This window comes from Heloderma suspectum, chromosome 7 (assembly GCF_057233095.1).
Source record: "Heloderma suspectum isolate Gila_16-S chromosome 7, 16-S_ref, whole genome shotgun sequence".
NCBI lineage: Eukaryota > Metazoa > Chordata > Lepidosauria > Squamata > Helodermatidae > Heloderma > Heloderma suspectum.
The window spans coordinates 120,260,655-120,280,997 of record NC_139464.1 but is presented as its reverse complement, the minus strand read 5'-3'; positions in this window follow the sequence as shown (position 1 = coordinate 120,280,997).

Genomic DNA, 20,343 nt, shown 5'->3' with positions numbered 1-20,343 from the left:
TTGTAGGCCCCTTCCAACCCTATGATTCTATGACATTGAGCAAAGGGCTGGACATGCCCGATCTCATCTGATCTCGTAAGCTAAGCAGGGTCAGCCCTGGTTAGTACTTGGATGGGAGACTGCCTGGGAATCAGGCTTCCTGCACTGAGCAGCGGTTAGGGGTGGACGAAAGTCCCTTACCTGTCCTCGAAGGTTGTTCGCGGTGGGCGGGAGGCACTTCGCTGCTCCCCCTGCGAAGTTCAGGCGGGGGGGGGAGGCTTCCTGCCTCGCCCGGCCGCAAACTCGAAAGTTAAAAAACACAAAAAAACCCCCCTTGATAGGCTACGTGACAATTAACGTAGCCTATCATGGCTAGATTTGCAAAGTCAGCCATGATAGGCTACGTCAATCATCACGTAGCCTATCACGGGTGACTTAAAAAAAAAAAAGCGCATACGCTAATGGCGGCCCCCATAGGGAGCCGCCATTCGCGTTCCTTATTTGGTCGCTGTAGTCTACATAAACCTTTACGTAGACTACAGCAACCAAATAAGGAATGGGAATGGCGGCTCCCTATGGGGGCCGCCATTATCCGTATGCGCTTTTTTTTTTTAAAGTCACCCGTGATAGGCTACGTGACGATTGACGTAGCCTATCACGGCTGACTTTGCAAATCTAGACGTGATAGGCTACGTTAATCGTCACATAGCCTATCAGGGGGCGTTTTTTTTTTTCTTTCATTGGAATGGCGGCGGCGGCAGCCGGTTGAAAGACCGGCTGCCGCTCCCACCCCGCACGAAAACCTGACGAACCGCCGGCTGGACCCGCCGCCGGGAGGGACATTCGGCGAAGGTAAGTCCCGTCCCGGGGGGGGGTGCAGGGGGCGGGGGGGGTGCGGAGGATTTCTCCCCGAAACTTGTTCAGGGGGCCGAACACGTTGGCGCTCGGCCCCCCGAAGTTTCGGGGACAAATTCTCCGCCATCCCTAGTAGCGGTTCAGGAAGACCAAGGATGGTCTTGTAGGCCCCTTCCAACCCTATGATTCTATGATTCTATCTGTCTGCATTGCCACTAGGCCTGAGCATGAACATTTTTAACACTGGTGAGAAGTGGCCCATTTGGGCAATTTTTATCGAAGAGAGGAGAAACTATGAGTCTGGTTAGGGGAGTGCAGTGCAAAGCAGGAAGCATCCTCCTCAGTCTCAGTCAGCTTTGTGTGCATTCAGTAATGTAGATCTGATGGTCTATATAACACTGTAACATTCTCCTGTCCGCTGCATGATCTCCAATTGGATGGGATTTCTCAAGGCTGGAGAAAGCAGGGGTAGAAATGGTGCCCAAAGCAGCAGCATGGGGCGGGGGCAGGGGGAACCAATGGCTGCAAACAGCTACGGAGAAATGTACAATGAATGGGTTTAGGGGAAACAGTCTCTCCGCCAAAGCACTTCTCCTGCCATGAAAAACAAAATAGAGGATCATTTGGCACAACCCTAGCCATATGCTGAGTGTTGATGTTTGATCATATAGGCATGTAACAGGAAGTTGCGATGATGGGATGGGACACTGTGAGAAGGATATATATATATACACACACACACACATATACACACATACACACACACACACACACACACATATATATATATATATATATATATATATATATAATATCTTATATATTCAACACACCATGTCAGACCAAGAACCCCAAAGTCAAATCCAGTCAAATTAATGTTAACAGCTGAGATAAAGCCCAATGTAGTGTTTTAGGTGTGGCCATACTGAAGTCTTCATCCATGGTGTGAAAGTGGTTTCATAACTGGTATTATAAACATACATATCAGCAAATCAAATGCTGGATCAATGAGCTCAGTTGCATACTTTTTGAGCCAAGGAGGTTTGTTGGTCCTCCTGTTGGGTCTAGGGGAGCGTGCGCATGTGTGTGTATATATGCCTTCAGCCTTCATTTTACCCCCAAACACCCAGTCAAAGACTGCTCGGGGAATGGGGTGAGACTGGGGTTTCGAAAAGGGTGCAGGTGATGTCCAGAGCTGGGTTTTCCAACATGTCATCCAGACTTGGAGATAATATATTATTAATACCATCAAAATCGAATATGTTTTCTCTCAACTTCATAATTGAAGAATTATGCTGTAAATGAACGTACCGCACTGTGAAATCTTAACGCTCAAGGGCAGTACCATGTAGCGTTGTGTTTGACATCTTTCCTGATTTTGTTGAAATAGGACATTGGGGTCCAAAACAGGTTCAAACATGAAATGTAGAACCAGGCTATGATCTTAGACACCAACTTTCAATCTGATTCATCATCAGTCTTCAAGGCAGATGTGGCATTACAATCTAGTTTGCATATTCTTTCCCCACCTTGAAAATAGGTTTGGGGGTTGAGCAGCTGTTTGAACTGGTGTCCTGAACGTGCACAATCCATTTACTTGTAATATCTGAACATTCAATGAAGTTGTCACATTATAAACAAGCAAATGGCATGCCAAATGAGCTAGAGATAATTAAATCAAACACCTCACTCCACTCAGCCAATAAATATACCAACCCTCTGAATCCACTGAAATATAACAGAAAACTGTAATTCCTTTCCCCCATAAGACTCAGACACAGAAGCCACTCCAATGCTTATATTGCTTCTTGTAAAATACATTTATTTTCAATAAAACCCAACCACTGCTTTGGATGACATGTCAGCAGCATAAAACAGTTGTACCAGAGCACTCAAGGATGTGAGAATATTCCACAGCTTATTACGGACTGCTAAAATGAATCTGCTTCATATAGCGCATCACCCCCCCCCCCCTATTGCTGTTCTTTCAATAACAGGCAGAAAAATTCATAGGTATGATTTGCTAATAATAATAAAAAATCCTGCTATTTGCTTTTGCATTTTTGTATTATACTTTAGTGCGGTCAATGACAAAGGACCAAAGAAATGATGATGCAGTCCTAGTGTTCGAATATCCAAAGCCCAGTCAATATTATTCATGTATATTCACGAATGGCATGATTTTCCAAATGCTCCGGAAGGCTGTGATATTAGTGATCCCCTGGAAGGTAATTCTGACCAGCAAAATGCTTTCTGTTTGAATGAATGTGTCATAGAACTGAACGGGGCCAATAAAGCATCAAGTCTCCTCTACTCTTCATTTGCATAGCTCCATCGTGGGTGATTTGTTTGGTCATGCTTCATATTGCTTCGTTAGAAAGGCTGGAGGAAGGAGAATGGACTGCCCTCTCCGAAGGGATTCATGGCCAATGAAAGCAGGACCCAAGCTCATTTTGACACGTTATTGCTATTTTTTGAAACAAAAGCTTCACAAACTCGGCAGGGCGTTGCAGGGGGAAGAGGCAGCACGATTCTTTTATTTGCTTACCAAACCAAGTTTAGAAAAATAAATACAACTGTGCAATGGGGGTGGGCATGGTAGAGATGGGCAGAACGTTCCTAGTGCTGCCTTAGATGGTTTGGGTGGACTTCGGGATGGATCCAGAATCTTGATCGAACTAGAATGTGGTCTCCAGGGGCTCCCCGGGGCTGCCCATGACCCAACAGGTCCAGAACTCACCATCCCACTCACCCACCAGGCTGTTCCCTTCTCTGCTAAATGCCATCCTGGCTTTGCATCTGACCGGTCATGTTCCGTGCCAGTGGCTCACGTTCATCCTGCTCAAAGGGTGTAAGCTTTATGCTTTACTCTAGTTTAGGTAAGGTTTTAGGTCAGTATTTTGTTCATAATGGAACACCTCCTCTAGAAGAGTAACACACAATCCATATCACACTCAATATCAACTCCATATCCAGCGAGGGCTCTCTCTCTCTCTCTCTCTCTCTCTCTCTCTCTCTCTCTCGCTGTTGAGTGATTTAGGCCATGGGTGGGCAATATGTGGCCTGCATGCTGTCCCCAAGGGAGAATTTTGCGCCCTCCACGAGGCCCACATGCATTGTTTCCCTGCAGAATTGCTGGTTCTGCAGAGAAACAGGGAATGCGGTGATCACACACCCTGTTTCTCTGCAGAATCACACTCCCCCACCCCTCTGCAGCCTGTCGAGCAACTGTTTGGAAGGTTGGCTTGAGTGTTGTTCTGCTGGGAAACAAGGCGCATGCTATCCATGTGCCTTGTTTCCCTAGCAGAATCACTAGGAATGCAGCCACACGGCCACCTATGGTTGCAGTGTGGCCACTTCCAGTTTGTTGGATAATGGGAACAACTCCGCATGCTTCCAGATACTGGGGGGCAACAGAGAACGTGCTGTATTAACAGCTGCTTGTCTTGCTCATCCCCTTGCTGTCCTTTAACTTGATCGGTTCCTTTCTCCTACCCACCTCCTTTTCTCTTCCTCTTTGCCTCTGCAACAAGCGCCATGTGGCTCTTTCCCCGGAAGGAAGCAAGTAACCATATCTCATGCCTTCACTTACTTACCCTCACATACACAGCTTAGGGGGTGCTTGTAGTTAAACAGTGTTAGATAGCCTTCTCCGATGAGGTGTTTGAAAGCACTAATAGGGTTGATTTGAACTTCTTCTAAACTGGCCCTAGCCTGTGTTTATTGCCTCCAATATTAAATGCTGTATTGCCACACTTTCTCTGTATAAAGCAACTCTGTTGTAAGTCACACCAGACTTTCCAACATGGTTGTGGGGGCTGTGGCAGGGGAGGGGCATGGCCCCAGAGGATTCTGGAGGTCCATTGCAGACCCCCAGCCTTTTGCAGTTGCCCACCCCTGGGTTAAGCTATACAGCTTCATTACTGGTGCTTCCAGGGCTGGTTCCATGTTTGTTCCAGCTGACACCCCCCCGCCCCCTGTAGCCATGACCTTACCTGGTGTAGCAACTGCATCTAAGAAGCCAACCACCATTCTAATTTCCAAGAATGCCCTGAAGAAATCTTGCATTGGGTGCTCCAGGGCACTGTGGCAATTTTAAAATGGTGGATAGCTTCCCAGACCTAGTTGCTACTATCGGATAAGCCCACAGTCTGAGGAAGGGGAGGGCAGGGGGACAAAGCAGGCCACTGAAACACCCCGCTGCTTTTGCTTTTTGTACAAGCATCCTTGTTTCTCAGGACTAAGTCACAGAAGCAAAGCTTTGCAGGCAGCTGTGGGTGGTGACGAAAGAATTCTGCCATTAACTCTGCTCATTTGAAAAGTAGCCTAATTAAAGTCCTGGATTCTCAAATAAATAAATGTTATTTGAAAGCTCAGTGCCAGTAACGATAAACATGAATAACTGCACAATAAATATTAATCTAAGCCTCAGTAATTACACCCTGAAGCATCTTGTATGTTGCTTTGCTTTCTACAAGAGGAGGCAGAAGTGTAACAGACAAAAGGAATCAATATCCTATTAGGCTGGTGCCATGATTTCTTTGGGGACCTGTTATGTCTTTTTAGAGACATTATAATATACGATTTTAAGATGTAATTCCTGTTTATTTGTAGAAAATAGAGTTACTTTTGCCAGTGATTCAAAGGCTGGCTCACACGTGTGCATGTAAAGCCCTTGATTACTCAGTACTTGATGCTTAGCTGCCGCTGTGTAAACTGACTCAGCTTACAATGCACTCTGTTTCGGCTGTGATGTCACAACATCTGACTTTCAGTGAGTTTTTCTAAAAGTTTATTTAACTTTCAACCCAATTGCCCTAAATGTAACTGAGCAATGGAAACCGCTGGTGACCTGTGTAAGGACCAATCCACGTGTTTAGCAAATCGAAGTGAAGTGCAATTGTGGTTTATCTGTAATGGGCCATTCAGACATGCAAATCACCACTTGTTACTGCAGCCATCATGTGACGAACATGAATGTGTGAACCAGCCCCTGGTTCCAAATTCACTTAGATGATGGGACTGAATTTAACATCTTTTCAACAATGTGCAGTGCTGACATATCTGGTGCACATTTAAACATATATGTAAGAACATGTAGTATATTCATTGACATTTTGTACACTGTTGGAAATACACTTCCTTCAGAGATTGTTAGGATCCTATCAGTGTAGGTCTTCAAATAGTAGTACTTTAGGCCTGATAAAATAAACCAGAACAAATTAATACTTTGAGGCTACCTGCTGATGTGTGTCCTCATCTGCATGTGTATAGCAATACACATGTATACCTGAGTGACATGTGTGAAGGGAAAGAACTATCCTCCATTATGTATTTTGTTGGTTTTAGGATACTGTGGGGTTAAATCTTGTGTGCTAGTCAGTTTCAGCCAAAAGCGTAACATTTTGGAGATCAAAAGTTTGGTTAGAATATAGTGGTCAGGAAGTTGTACTCAGGACCAGGAGATTATAAAGTTCAACAAAAGGTCAGAGGAAGAGAGATAGAGAGAGAGAGATTAGTTCAGGAAACCAGGAGATTATGAGGTTCAACAGAATGTCAGAGGTAGAGAAATAGTATTAAACTTAGGAAATAGAAATGTAGCTAGAGCAGAAATTAACAAGGAACTATGCTCCTGATTAGAGTTGGGGTGGAAAAAAAGAATTAAGAGATAACATCCTAGACAGAAAAGCAAAAAGGGGAGAGAAAGAGGAGGAAGGAAGGAAGGAAGGAAGGAAGGAAGGAAAAGTCCAAACTCTGGAGTAAAATGTCAGAGCTGCTGGAAAGAGAGTTGGACCAATGTCAGCAAGATACTGCTTGAATAAGGGACCTGGATAAAATAGGGACAGTCTAACGAGGTTAGCTGGATGCATTTATCCCTGGTTGTTTTATTATCCTATTGTTCATACGGATTTTGTGGTGTGTGTGTGTGTGTGTGTGTATCCATTTAGATTTTAAAACATTTTTCTATTGACATTTTTCTTCAGTAAATTTTTAAATTTTGTTCCTTGAAACTTGATGGTTGCTTCTCTTTTCAGGTTACCCACTCCACATCTAACAGCCAACCCCCACACTCCCTAAATTAGATACCTGAAACTCAGAGTGTTTTAAGGCTGGTTTGGTGGAGGGAGCCAGAGAAAAAAAGACTTCCACCTGGTGGCAGTAGAAAAGGCCCACCGGAAGGGAAGGGCGAAAGGGAGGGGGGGCACACCATTTTGCCTGTTTTCCCTTCCACTGATGAAATAGGGTTTTACCTGTCTGTGACAACATGTGTTGACATCCTTAACCTAAAGTCATGGTGTACCATGGCAGTAATCATGACACAAAAGTGGGGAAAGCAGGAGAGATGATGAGACAAAGTCTAGCATACACAAATACCGCTTATTACAAAGATAGGCCAAGCATACTTTCAAAGCTGCTGTGCAGATCAGTTTGTGTAATTTGTGCACATAGCATGCACCACTACAGCACACCTGTGCACTTTCCTTCTGTGTCCACTTTGTTGCTTAGCGTCACATTTCATGATGTTTAGAAGCCTTCACAGAGTAGTAGGAGATCCTGGGAACTGAACAGCACTAATGCAGAAGAGTGTTATACTCAAGAAACATCATGAACTCCAACAAAACTTCATTTGGAGTGCGGAATTTAAAACTCATAGCTAGGAATAAGAGAGGGAAAAAACCAAATGCACCAACACTGTACAGCTGTCTTAAGAATGTTGTATCAGATACTTTAGGGCATCACTGCCCTTATCATAACATTGACAACTTCATGTGACTCATCATAGAATGATTTCCTCCATCATGGAAACATTGAGAAACATGCTCTAGAGCAGTCTTCCCCAACCTGGTGCCCTCCAAATGTTTTGGACTACAGCTCCCAGCATTCCTGACCATTAGTCATGCTGGCTGGGGCTGAATCAAGTAGAAGTCCAAGACGTCTGAAGGCCCCGAGGTTGGGGAAGGCAGCTCTGCAGATTCTCCTCCCGCTGTCTTTAGCAGCGGGAGGAGAAATGGGTATGCTGGATCAGGGTTGAGGCTCCTAGAGGAGACTGAACTGCTCAATTTACTTTTCATGTTATTATCAGTCAGTTTTTACACCAACTAACAATACAGCTTTTACATGGCTTGAATTTTGAACTGTAGCAATGTTCTTTTGGAATTGCATATAACCGAGAACTACCGGAAGTACAAGCTGGGTTTAGAAGAGGCAGAGGAACTAGAGATCAAATCGCCAACATTTGCTGCATCATGGAGAAAGCAAGAGAATTCCAGAAAAACGTCTATTTCTGCTTCATTGACTACGCTAAAGCCTTTGATTGTGTGGATCACAACAAACTGTGGCAAATTCTGAAAGTGATGGGAGTACCAGACCACCTTACCTGTCTCCTGAGAAACCTGTACGAGGGTCAAGAAGCAACAGTAAGAACCAGACATGGAACAACCGATTGGTTCAAAATTGGGAAAGGAGTACGACAAGGCTGCATATTGTCACCCTGCTTATTTAACTTATATGCAGAGTACATCATGAGAAATGCCGGGTTGGATGAATCAGAGGTCGGAATTAAGATTGCTGGGAGAATTATCAACAACCTCCGATATGCAGACGATACCACCCTAATGGCAGAAAGCGAAGAGGATCTCAAGAGCCTCTTGTTGAGGGTGAAAGAGGAGAGTGCAAAAGCTGGTTTGAAACTCAACATTAAAAAAACTAAGATCATGGCATCTGGCCCCATCACTTCCTGGCATATAGAACGGGAAGAAATGGAAGCAGTGACAGATTTTACTTTCTTGGGCTCCAAGATCACCGCAGACGGTGACTGTAGCCATGAAATTAAAAGATGCTTGCTCCTTGGGAGGAAAGCTATGGCCAACCTAGACAGCATAGTAAGAAGCAGAGACATCACCTTGCCGACAAAGGTCCGTCTAATCAAAGCTATGGTTTTCCCAGTAGTAATGTATGGCTGTGAGAGCTGGACTATAAGGAAGGCTGAGCGCCGAAGAATCGATGCTTTCGAACTGTGGTGCTGGAGAAGACTCTTACGAGTCCCCTGGACTGCAAGGAGGTCAAATCAGTCCATCCTAAAGGAAATCAACCCTGAGTGCTCATTGGAAGGACAGATAATGAAGCTGAAGCTCCAATATTTTGGCCACCTAATGCGAAGAGAAAACTCCCTGGAAAAGACCCTGATGCTGGGAAAGACTGAAGGCAAAAGGAGAAGGGGACGGCAGAGGATGAGATGGCTAGATAGCATCACGGATGCAATGAATATGAACTTGAGCACGCTCCGGGAGAGAGCGCAGGACAGGAAGGCCTGGCGTGCTATGGTCCATGGGGTCACGAAGAGTCGGACACGACTGAACGACTGAACAACAACAATGCCATTTGCATCCAGAGTTAGCCCTCACTCAGCTAGCAATATGGCATGGCAATGGTGGCTGGCCGTATTGCCAGTGATGTGGAGCCGGCGGCTGGCTCTGGGGGATCACCGCTGAGCGAAGCTGTCTCAGAAGGATTCTGGGGGGAGGGACGGATCACGTCCCCCCATGGGCGGATTCCTACCCGGACCAGCAGGTAGGGAATCTGCCCATCCCTAATGGCTGTCCAGCCTCGTCTCGAATGCCTCCAGTGTGGGAGAGCCCACCACCTCCCCAGGTAATTGGTTCCATTGTCGTATTGCTCCAACAGTCAGGAAGTTTTTCCTGATGTTCAGCTGGAAACTGGCTTCCTGTAACTCAAGCCCATGATTCCATGTCCTGCACTCTGGGATGATCGAGAAGAGATCCTGGCCTTCGTCGCTGTGACAACCTTTCAAGTCCTTGAAGAGTGCCATCCTATCTCCCCTCAGTCTTCTCTTCTCAAGGCTAAACATGCCCACTTCTTTCAGTCTCTCCTCATAGGGCTTTGTTTCCAGTCCCCTGATCATCTTCATTGCCCCCCTCTGGACCCTCTCCAGCTTGTCTGCATCCTTCTTAAAGTGTGGTGCCCAGAACTCAACATAGTACTCGAGATGAGGCCTCAGCAGTGCTGAGTAGAGGGGAGCTAGTACTTCCCGGGATTGGGAAGCGATGCTTCTATTAATGCAGCCCCAAATAGCATTTGCCTTTTTTGCAGCCACGAGAAGGGGACTCTTCCTCTAGGGCAAGGGTGTACAACCTGTGCCCCCCCAGAAGTACTCTGACCCGACTGCTGCTGCTGAACCCCGCTCCTCCACTGATTTCCTGCTGAATTAATACAGATCACTTTATCCCCGCTGCTGCTAGCTGTGAGGAAAGGGGGTCGGTATCAGGATTGCTGGGGGAGGGGATGGAGGGAAGGCTCTCCGCTCCCTCTCCACAAGGAAAGAGGATCACTGGGATGTGGGCATGTGTGTGGGTGTGTCCATGTGTCCGCGCACATCTGGCCCCAAACCTCCAAGCCAGCATCACAGCCAGGGCCATAGTTCTGTGGTGCAGCACACGCTTTGCACACAGAAGTTCAATCCCAAGTTCAATCCTGGGCTGGAGGGCCACTGCCAGTCAGTGTCAACAATACTGGTCTAGATGGACCCAGGGTCCAACTCAGTGGCCTGGTTCCACAATCATTTCAGTCCACTATGGCATATGTTGCGTGCTGGTGGCCATTCTGAATATTCAAACCATGGCGGGCAGTCGCAATGGTTTATTGTGACATCCGAACCTGGCAAGGGTGGGTTGTTGGTATGGTTAACAAACCACCTACAAAACATGGGCTGCTTTAGGGTTGTGTTGGTGGTTTGATAACCACATGAGCAACCTATTCTCTGATCCCCTACCCTGCAGAGATCATGCGAACCGGGCCAGTATAAGGCAGCTTCCTAGGATTATGCACCCCTGCTCTAGGGACTGCTATAAACCAGAAGATCTCCTTTGTCCTGGGGGGGCAGGGGGAATAGTTAGTCCTTAGTTACCAATGGGCTAAAGTGCCCTAAAGGAAACAAGTGGCAGTGACAGGGAAAGACAGATTCACCCGGAGACCTGAATGGTACAGAACTATTTAAAACAAAACAAAAACTGGGTTCTGCTTCAACCATCCAAGGCCCTGTCTACATGGAGGAGCTTTAAGATGCGATTCCACTTAAAGATGGATTGTCATGAATTTGAATATTCTCCTTCCATGGCATACGTAGCCAGTAAAGCAGTTGTTGTTGTTGTTCAGTCGTTCAGTCATGTCCGACTCTTCGTGACCCCACGGACCATAGCACGCCAGGCCTTCCTGTCCTCCGCTCTCTCCCGGAGTGTGCTCAAGTCATATTCATTGCATAAGTGATGCTATCTAGCCATCTCATCCTCTGCTGTCCCCTTCTTCTTTTGCCTTCGATCTTTCCCAGCATCAGGGTCTTTTCCAGGGAGTTTTCTCTTCACATTAGGTGGCCAAAATATTTGAGCTTCAGCTTCAATATCTGTCCTTCCAATGAGCAGCCAGGGTGGATTTCCTTTAGGATTGACTGATCTGACCTCCTTGCAGTACAGGGGACTCGTAAGAGTCTTCTCCAGCACCACAGTTCAAAGTAAAGCAGTGCAGAGGTTTAAAACAACCCACTTTCATGGAGCAAACGGCACCTGAAACTGCATTAGTTCGGGGTAGGGTGGGCGGAATCCCATGAGTAGAACAGAATGTCATCAACCACGTAGGGGCGGTGCAGTGAATGAGCAGAGGCTTGCTCCCCGCCCCTCTCCCCGCTCCTGTGCTCAGTGAAGCACAATTGAAGGCAATGAGTTACTTCAGAGTAGATGTGTTTAGCCCACTCCTCTCCTTGTGTCCACCCTTTCTCAGTGGGAGTAAGGGACACTTGGGGGTGATCACCTGTTAAACTCATTAAAATTATGTGCACATTTGCAGGTCCAAAGATCTAAGCAACAGGCAAAGGAATTGTCCTGACCCCTCTCTCTGCTCCTGTCCTCGGTAAAGTGCAACTGAAGGCAATGAGTTACTCCCAAGCAGACATGTGTAGCCCACTCCTCTCTTCATGTCTACCCTTTCATGATGTGACGTTCCCTTCCGCCAATCAGCGCTGCTCCCCCCAGCCTGCGCCGAAGCCAGCTGAGGTCACACAGGCTCCCAAACCACTCTGTGGCAGCCACAACGGGAAAATCCATCACAAAACCAGTGTGCAAAAAAGTGGCGTTTATGACAGGAAAACCCACACTGGCTACAGTGAGGGGCACATGTCATGTGCCATTATCGTCTGTGAGGCTTGGAAGAACCAGAGTAAATCCCCCATGTCGATGGGGCCCAAATCGCTCCCAAAACAGAATGTAGTGGCACAAAATAGAAAGGGAAAAGAACAGCCACCTTGCTGAGCAAGGGAAACACTCTGGAAGATGCTTTTGGAAAGGGGATTTTCCTAATAAAAAGGGAGAGAAAGGTGTGGAAATGAAAACAAAAGGGTTTGGTTTTCCTGCTACATGTGCTGGGTGCAAAAGGGCTTGTGTGCAGGTTTTTGAATGCAGGGTCCCCAACCTTAAATGTTAGTGGGAGACACTTTAAAATGGCAGGGACACTTGCTTTCTTGGCAACACGATCCCCAAAGTTCTAAGCAGTACCAAATTTAAGTTTGTGGTGAAGGAAACAGAGTGACAGTGAAGTAATTAAACATAATGCGGCTTTGAATTTTGAAGGAGGAAACACATTTCAAAACATACAGTTTTAAGTGCAGCAAAAAGGAATCACTCTCATTCTAAGGGAATCATATCTTCTAAGCTGGCCTCATGTCTTGAGCAACCGCTTGGGAACAGCATGAAGGCATTGTCCAAACACTGCTTCCCCTTTGCAGTCCCATGCTGTTCTTCATCATTGATTTGAAGCATTACAGCTTTCTGTGGATTAGAGGGCTTGAAATGCGATTTGATTTGTAGCACTTCTTTCGCTTTGGATAAATTACTCTGAACAGCTGTACTGATTAGGCTACATTTTGGAAAGATGCCATTTTGATTGTCAGCAGCAGATAGTTGCATCGCTGTTCTTCAGAGTGGCATGCCCGGACCCCGGATGCTCTGAGTAAAATGGCTATCCAGCATTCATGGGGTCAATCAGGTTTGGTTTGAATTCCCAGCCTTTGATATCGAGTTCCCTATGCTCCGATTCCAAAGAGCCCAGAGTGCATAGTATCTGCAGCTCCTTGAGTCGCATTCCTGGGTATTCTAGAGGGTTCCCTGACTTCCTGGAGTGGCTTCTGTCAGGGAAACAAACAGAGGAAGAACCATCCCCACCCGAAGGATGAGGCTGGTGGTCATGTATCTGAAATCACACTTTATTCAAACCATGTATACACAGGTAATTCGCCAAGGAACTACAAATTGGGGGAACAGGTTATATGGTTTATAAAGAAAACAAAATACATACATAGTAAATGCTAAGCAAAGGTCTTAGCCTATCAAAAGTTAGCATAGACTACCTATATCCAATCACATAGGGCTTAAGGTGATCATGCACTCATCAGGCAGGTATCACATGCGCAGCATGCGTCTTTCTATGAGAACCATGAATACACCCCTAAGCACAGCTTGAGCAAAAATACTTGCAACTTCTTGCAAGGCAGTTCCTTGTCTCATGAAGCAACAGGGAACCATTGTCTTCATGAGATAGGAGTCTCAAGACCCAGAAAGTGTCAGTCAGAGCCTCTATCTGTGCTTAGGAATGTTTATTCCACCATCTCACCCAGTTGTTTGCTTGTCTTATTTTTCACAGTAATTCTCTTATGACATTCTTAATACTTTTCCAGCTTGGGGACTTTGGTTCAGGCCTGCAGGAAAAGCCTTTTCGGCCTTTTCTCCTGCAAATCCCCCCTTTGGCACTAAGATTTATCGACCATGGTATCCTTCTGGATAGGTTGTCTGGGTTGGGAGTTGGAGGCACTGCACTACAGTGGTTCCGCTCCTACTTGGATGGCCGATTCCAGAAGGTGGTGCTGGGGGATTATTGCTCTGTGCCATGGCAATTGTGCCATGGGGTTCCACAGGGCTCTATTCTATCCCCCATGCTGTTTAACATCTACATGAAACCGCTGGGGGAGGTTATCCGGAGGTGTGGGCTGAGGTGCCATCAATATGCGGATGACACCCAGCTCTACCTCTCTTTCTCATCAAAACCAGGTGAGGCAGTGGCTGTTCTGAACCAGTGCCTGGGCACGGTAATGGACTGGATGAGGGCTAACAAATTGAAACTCAATCCAGACAAGACGGAGGTACTGTTAGTGGGTGGTTTGTCTGCCCGGCTAGGTGATATTCAACCTGTTCTGGAGGGGGTTGCACTCCCCCTAAAGGATCAGGTTCGTAGTTTGGGGGTGCTCTTGGATCTAGAACTGTCACTTGAGGCACAGGTGAACTCAGTGGCACGGAGCACTTTTTATCAGCTTAGGCTGGTATACCAACTACGCCCTTATCTGGACAGAGATAGCCTAGCTACAGTTATCCATGCTCTGATAACTTCTCGTCTGGATTACTGCAATGCGTTATACGTGGGGCTGCCTTTGAAAACGGTCCGGAAACTTCAGCTGGTCCAAAATAGGGCAGCAAGATTGTTAACAGGGACTGGCCTGCGAGCTCATATTACGCCAGTACTTTTCCAGCTGCACTGGCTGCCAGTCCATTTCCGGGCCCGATTCAAAGTGCTGGTGTTAACATTCAAAGCCCTTAACGGCTTGGGGCCAGGTTACCTGAAGGATCGCCTCCTCCCATATGTGCCTGCCCGGACCTTAAGATCATCATCAGCGGCCCTTCTCCGTGAGCCCCTGCCAAAGGAAGTGAGGCGGGTGGCTACTAGGAGGAGGGCTTTTTCTGCTGTGGCACCCCGGCTCTGGAATGAGCTCCCTAGTGAGGTTTGCCTGGCGCCTACATTGTACTCCTTTTGGCGCCAGGTGAAGACCTTTTTATTTTCCCAGGCATTTTAGCTTTCTAAATTTTTATCTTTGCTGTTTTAAATCTGTATTTTAAACTCCTGCACTGCTGCTAGGTTTTATTGTGGTTGTATTGTTATATTGTGGTTTTAATGTTCTATATATTTTAAATTGTTTTATTGTGTGTTGTTTGGTTTTAGTTTTTGTGAACCGCCCAGAGAGCTTCGGCTATTGGGCGGTATAGAAATGAAATAAATAAATAAATAAATAAATAAATTTAGTGCCACTTAATTAATTTCTATTTTTCCCAATCTATCGGCTTCTTCTTCTTCTTCTTCTCCCCTCCTCCTCCTCCTCTACTTCTGCCATCTCCTTCATTTTGTTCATGCGTGTTTTTGCTAACTATAGCTACTAAGTTAACATATTCATGCACAGGTGCTACTGTTTTCTTACACACTTGGCGGCCAAGGCACAAAAATAATTTAAAGATCAGTGTTATGACAACTATAAAAAAATACAGCCATTGTTATTCCCATATGTTATTCCCATATTCCATATGTTATTAACAATTTTGACAAGAGTTGCTTTTAGGGATGGCACAGGTGCCCAATTCAGTCCAGGAATCTGGCGGACCTGCTCCTGCCTGCACCCCCGAGCCCCACTCACTGAGCCCCTGCCCCTGCTTGCCCCCTGCCTGCACTCGGCAAATGGCCTGCACTCACCCCAGTGGCCTTGTCGAGCTTTGTGGTCGCCATTTTTGGAGAAATAAAATGGTGATTGCAAAAATGCACAAATTTGCGCACACACAAAAATGCACATTTTTGTGAATGCACATATTTGTGTCTGTGCAAAAATGTGCATTTTCTGAAAAATGCACATTTTTGCACACACACACTAATGTGTGCCTTTGCAAAAATGCTCATTTCATGCATGAGAATATATGCATTCGCAAAAATGCACATTTTCGCGCATACAAAAACATACGCATTTTTACGGTCGCCATTTTATTTTATTTTTAAATGGTGACTGTGGAGCTCGATGAGGCTGCTGGGGTAAGTGTGGGCTGCTTGCCAAGCATGGGAGGGGCTCTAGTGCAGTCCGGGGGCCGGTGAGTGGGGACAGGGGCTGGGCGGGCTTACGGAGAACCCAAACGGGGGTGAGTTCACACATCCCTAGTTGCTTTACCTTCTTTTCTATGTTTGGCAGTAGATCATCTAACCAATCAAACCACCCTGTTGTTTCATCTAAGGATGAATTCTATCTTTATATCTAAGGTATAATTTAGATATTATATCTAAGGTATAATTTGTATAGCTGACTTCAGGGGCAGATGGGCTGAAGTGGAAAGGGGAGCTCAGAGCATAGGCACAAGCTCCACCCTAGTCTCTTTGGACCTTGCCCTTAGTCCTGCCACTCCTGGCCCCTGTTCCACTGAGGACTAGAGTGGCCAGTTGTGACTCACTAAAAAGAAGATGAAAGAGGACCTGTATTTGCATAAAATTTGCACCATAGTGTGGAAGACTGTGACCAGGTTACCTGTGTGCCTTGATCAGCCTGGTCCTATTGATGAGCAACGTCAAGGTCCAGCTCTTCCTTCTGATGGCATTTCTTCTTATATTATATATATTATCTTATTATATCATATTATATATCTAAAAAGGAAGTGTTTGTTTCTATGTCGTCAATGGACTTGAAAACCGTACATCTGATTCTTATGAAATGTTCAGGATTTGTTCTATCTCTATCTGGGATTCTGTCTGCCATCTCAAAATAATAGGATGGCCAATCCACATTTTTAAAGATTTATAGCTTCAATACCACTTGATTGATCTCAGCCAAATTTTGCATGATGATTCAGCACTGCAGTGAGCAAATTTTAACCATTCCAAAAAATTGCACCTGAGATATTAAAACAAAATGGCAGCCAATCGAAACTTTCCAAAACTCGGAATTTAATAGAAACAGAGGGGGATATTATGATCACTGAAAATTTGGGGATTTTAGTTAACTCCGTTGAAGAGTTCGTGTCCAATGTTTACCCTGAAGTGGAGCAATTGGCAACTAAGCCCATGTTATGGTTATGTGAAATAGCAATTTTAGTTCAAAAAATGATACGGCTGCAATGGTTAATGTGCTCATCGTGGGCAAGTTCAATGCTGACAAAATAATGTATTACTCTACAGATGCAGTAATAAATGCGGACGAAACTGTCCACTAACCTGTAGAGTTCCTAAACTCACAGAATCCGCCTGGGTTGCCTCCGCACAAATTACATTTACAGGTGGGAACACTGATAATGCTTTTGCGCAGTTTAAGCCCACCAACATTGTGCAATGGGATGTGCCTTCAGGTAAAGAGCCTAAGGTCCCATGTGATTGAAGCCACTGTTTTAACTGGGTGTGCTGCAGGCGAAACAGTATTCGTCCCTAGAATTCTGATAATTCCTTCAGATTATCCATTAAATTTCAAATGAATACAGTTTCCAGTTAAATCCTGCTTTGCTATGACTATTAACAAATCACAGGGACAGTCGCTGAAGTCTGGACTTGTGGACGGAATGGTTTTCTCATGGACAGTTTTACGTTGCATGTTCCCATGTAAGTTTACCTCACAATTTGTTTATTTTAGCACCCAATGGAAGAACAGTCAACGCAGTGTACAAAGAAGCTCTCTAAATTGTAATTTGTTTGTAGGGATCCAAAAAAGGGAATAGACTGTTAAATGTAATTGGTTACAATAGACTAAATATGTGGTATTTCCCAGCTATACAGAAAAACACTATAAAATTAATAGCAATTAATAAACATAAAGTAAAATTGGCTGAAAAGTAATATAAATACAATACAGAGGTAACTTTTTCACTTCAAGTTGTAATGCTTTTTTAAATATTGTACACCCATTTCTTCTCCATTAAAACCAAATTCACCCTTTAGCACACAATTCCAGGAAGAAAGGGAGCATTTGAATCACCTGCTCTCCCCCACCTCCTCGCCATGTGGATGCCTGAATTGTGTCCAATTAAATTAATCCAGGCAACATTGGGTAGTTCAGCTAGTTTATCTTTATACTTGTCTTGGACTGGATAGCCCTTCAAATACAGGATGCCTTCAAAATAGAGGACAGTCCTCTGTAAAAGAGGACACATGGTCACCATACTGAAGACCCCAAGAAGCCTGCTAATCTACAGTGCAATAAGCTCCACCTACCCACTGAAGATCTCTGTGTTGTTGTCTTGACCCTTTCAAAATGAGTCCATTTGCCTGCAGTGATATTCAAGCACCCTGGGAGGATGAAGCAAGTCCAGTTTCCACCAACACATGTTCAGTTCCAAAAGCCTTGTCTTCACACACAGAGGAGGAGATGCTCTGAGGAGGAAGATGCCTGTTTAATGAAGCTTGCCATATTAAAACTGGGGGTTTCGTAGAATCATAGAATGGTAGGGTTGGAAGGGGCCTACAAGGCCATCAAGTCCAACCCCCTGCTCAACGCAAGAGTCCAAGTCAGAGCATCCCTGACAGATGGCTGTCCAGCCTCATCTTGAATGCCTCCAGCATGGGAGAGCCCACCACCTCCCTAGGGAATGGGTTCCATTGTTGTATTGCTCTAACAGTCAGGAGGCTTTTCCTGATGTTAAGCTGGAATCTGGCTTCCTGTCACTTGGGCCCATTATTCTGTGTCCTGCATTCCGGGATGATCAAGTAGAGACCCTGGCCTTCCTCTCTGTGACAACCTTTCAAGTCCTTGAAGAGCGCTAACATATCTCCCCTCAGTCTTCTCTTCTCAAGGCTAAACATGCCCTGTTCTTTCAGTCTCTCCTCACAGGGCTTTGTTTCCAGTCCCCTGATCATCTCCGTTGCCCTCCTCTGGACCCTCTCCAGCTTGTCTGCATCCTTCTTAAAGTGTGGTGCCCAGAACTGGGCGCAGTACTTTAGATGACGCCTAACCAGTGCTGAGTAGAGGGGAACGAGTATTTCCCGGGATTTGGACCAGACAGCTCTTGAAATACAGGATGCCCTTCAGCAAGACAAATAAATAAAAACCTAGCAGAGGCCATGGTTTTGCATGTCACAATTGTAAAGGTTTGTGGTGGAATGCAAAATCATGGTGCGGCCTTCACTTGGGGATTTTACAGAATATTACAGGCTGCTACCCTACACAGTAAACAGGGGGCGCAGGCTCTAGTTCATGTGATCCATGCTTACCTCAGGAAACTGTGCATGCCCAAAGGCCTGTTGTTGCTGGCACAGCCATAAGCCAAGCCGTCTACAGCTTTGCAGCACCTTGGAGCGCTCCTGTAATGACCTGGACTCTCCATTGCTGTTCAGAGGTGGCAGCCTGTCATGGTTTGTAAAGTGCTGGGTGGGCTGTGCCCAGTTTGGCAGGAAACGTCTGAGCGTGAGTTGAGAAGTACCAGAGTTTCTACAGAAACTGGCTCAAAATGAGTCCAGGATTTCAAGAGAACCTGCTACATGTCATTCTGTTCTGCTCCTTTGTTTCCGTGCATTACATCTGACAGGCGAGCCACTGTGCTGGACCAGTTGCCTGATTTTCATGATAGGTTAGAAGTATGGTTAGATTTAAAAACCGCAACTCTGCTACTGCTCTAATTAGAAACCCTAGGGCAGAAAATCTCTCACGTCACCTGTTTGTGATATTATTACTCATTCCTTGAGTGTCTGTATAAGCTAGAGCAGCATATGAAATGGAGTAACAAACACAGGGCCCGCCTCAGTCTTCCCAAGGACTAGAACATCGTTTCGTCACTTCTGGGTCTTGGGTCCTGTGAATCCTCCTATCAGTTTCCAGAATAATGAGTCTTGATAGTCCACTCCTTAAATTATCAAAAATACTTTCCTTGCTTGCTGTGATATTATCCGTTGCTTACTGCTTTGGTCCCAGGATATACAAGACTAACAGCACGAGCCAACATTTATTTTCACTCCGTCGTCAGTTTATTTCTGGACTGAAAAAAAAGCTAGCGCTTTACGGAGATGTCCTGTAGCCCTGAAAAAGGTGACATAATATTCCTCATGTTCAGCTTCTGTTCACTCTTCCTTATATTTTGTTTCAGGAAAAAGGACAGACACACATACGCACACACTTCCGAAGTTGAAAAAAAATCCAGAAGCTTGCTGTTCTCACTAACAAATAAGGATGTCACAGGAGTCCGAGATGGGGGTGGAGTCTGGCAGACTCACACACACATACACAGAATTCCAAATACAATTTTAAAAAGTCAGTCTACCTCAGCTAGTTACATTACCTGCTTGAGTAGAGTCTTATGCAGAGCATATGCAGAGTGTATTACGGTGAGGATGGTCTGAGAGAGTGCATCTTGGCCTGCAGTTAGATGGTATATGGAAAGTTCTAGAAGGAATGAATGAATCTTTCTTTTTATGGGTTGTCATTTCAGTAACATCCAGCCCCTTAGCAGAGACTGATGGTTGTTTTATCGAATAACACAATAGCCTCCATCTCTGATGTCAGTGGTCCAGCCAGCAAATCAGAAAATTACCTAGGGGATGGACTTCTCAACTACTGTTAACTACTGTGAATTTACATATCAATAGCCCAAGTTGGTTTGAGGCAGTCAACATATTAAAATAAAAAAGGATTAAGGTTTTGGAAGCATTGTTTAAGACAAAAAAGTGTGATAA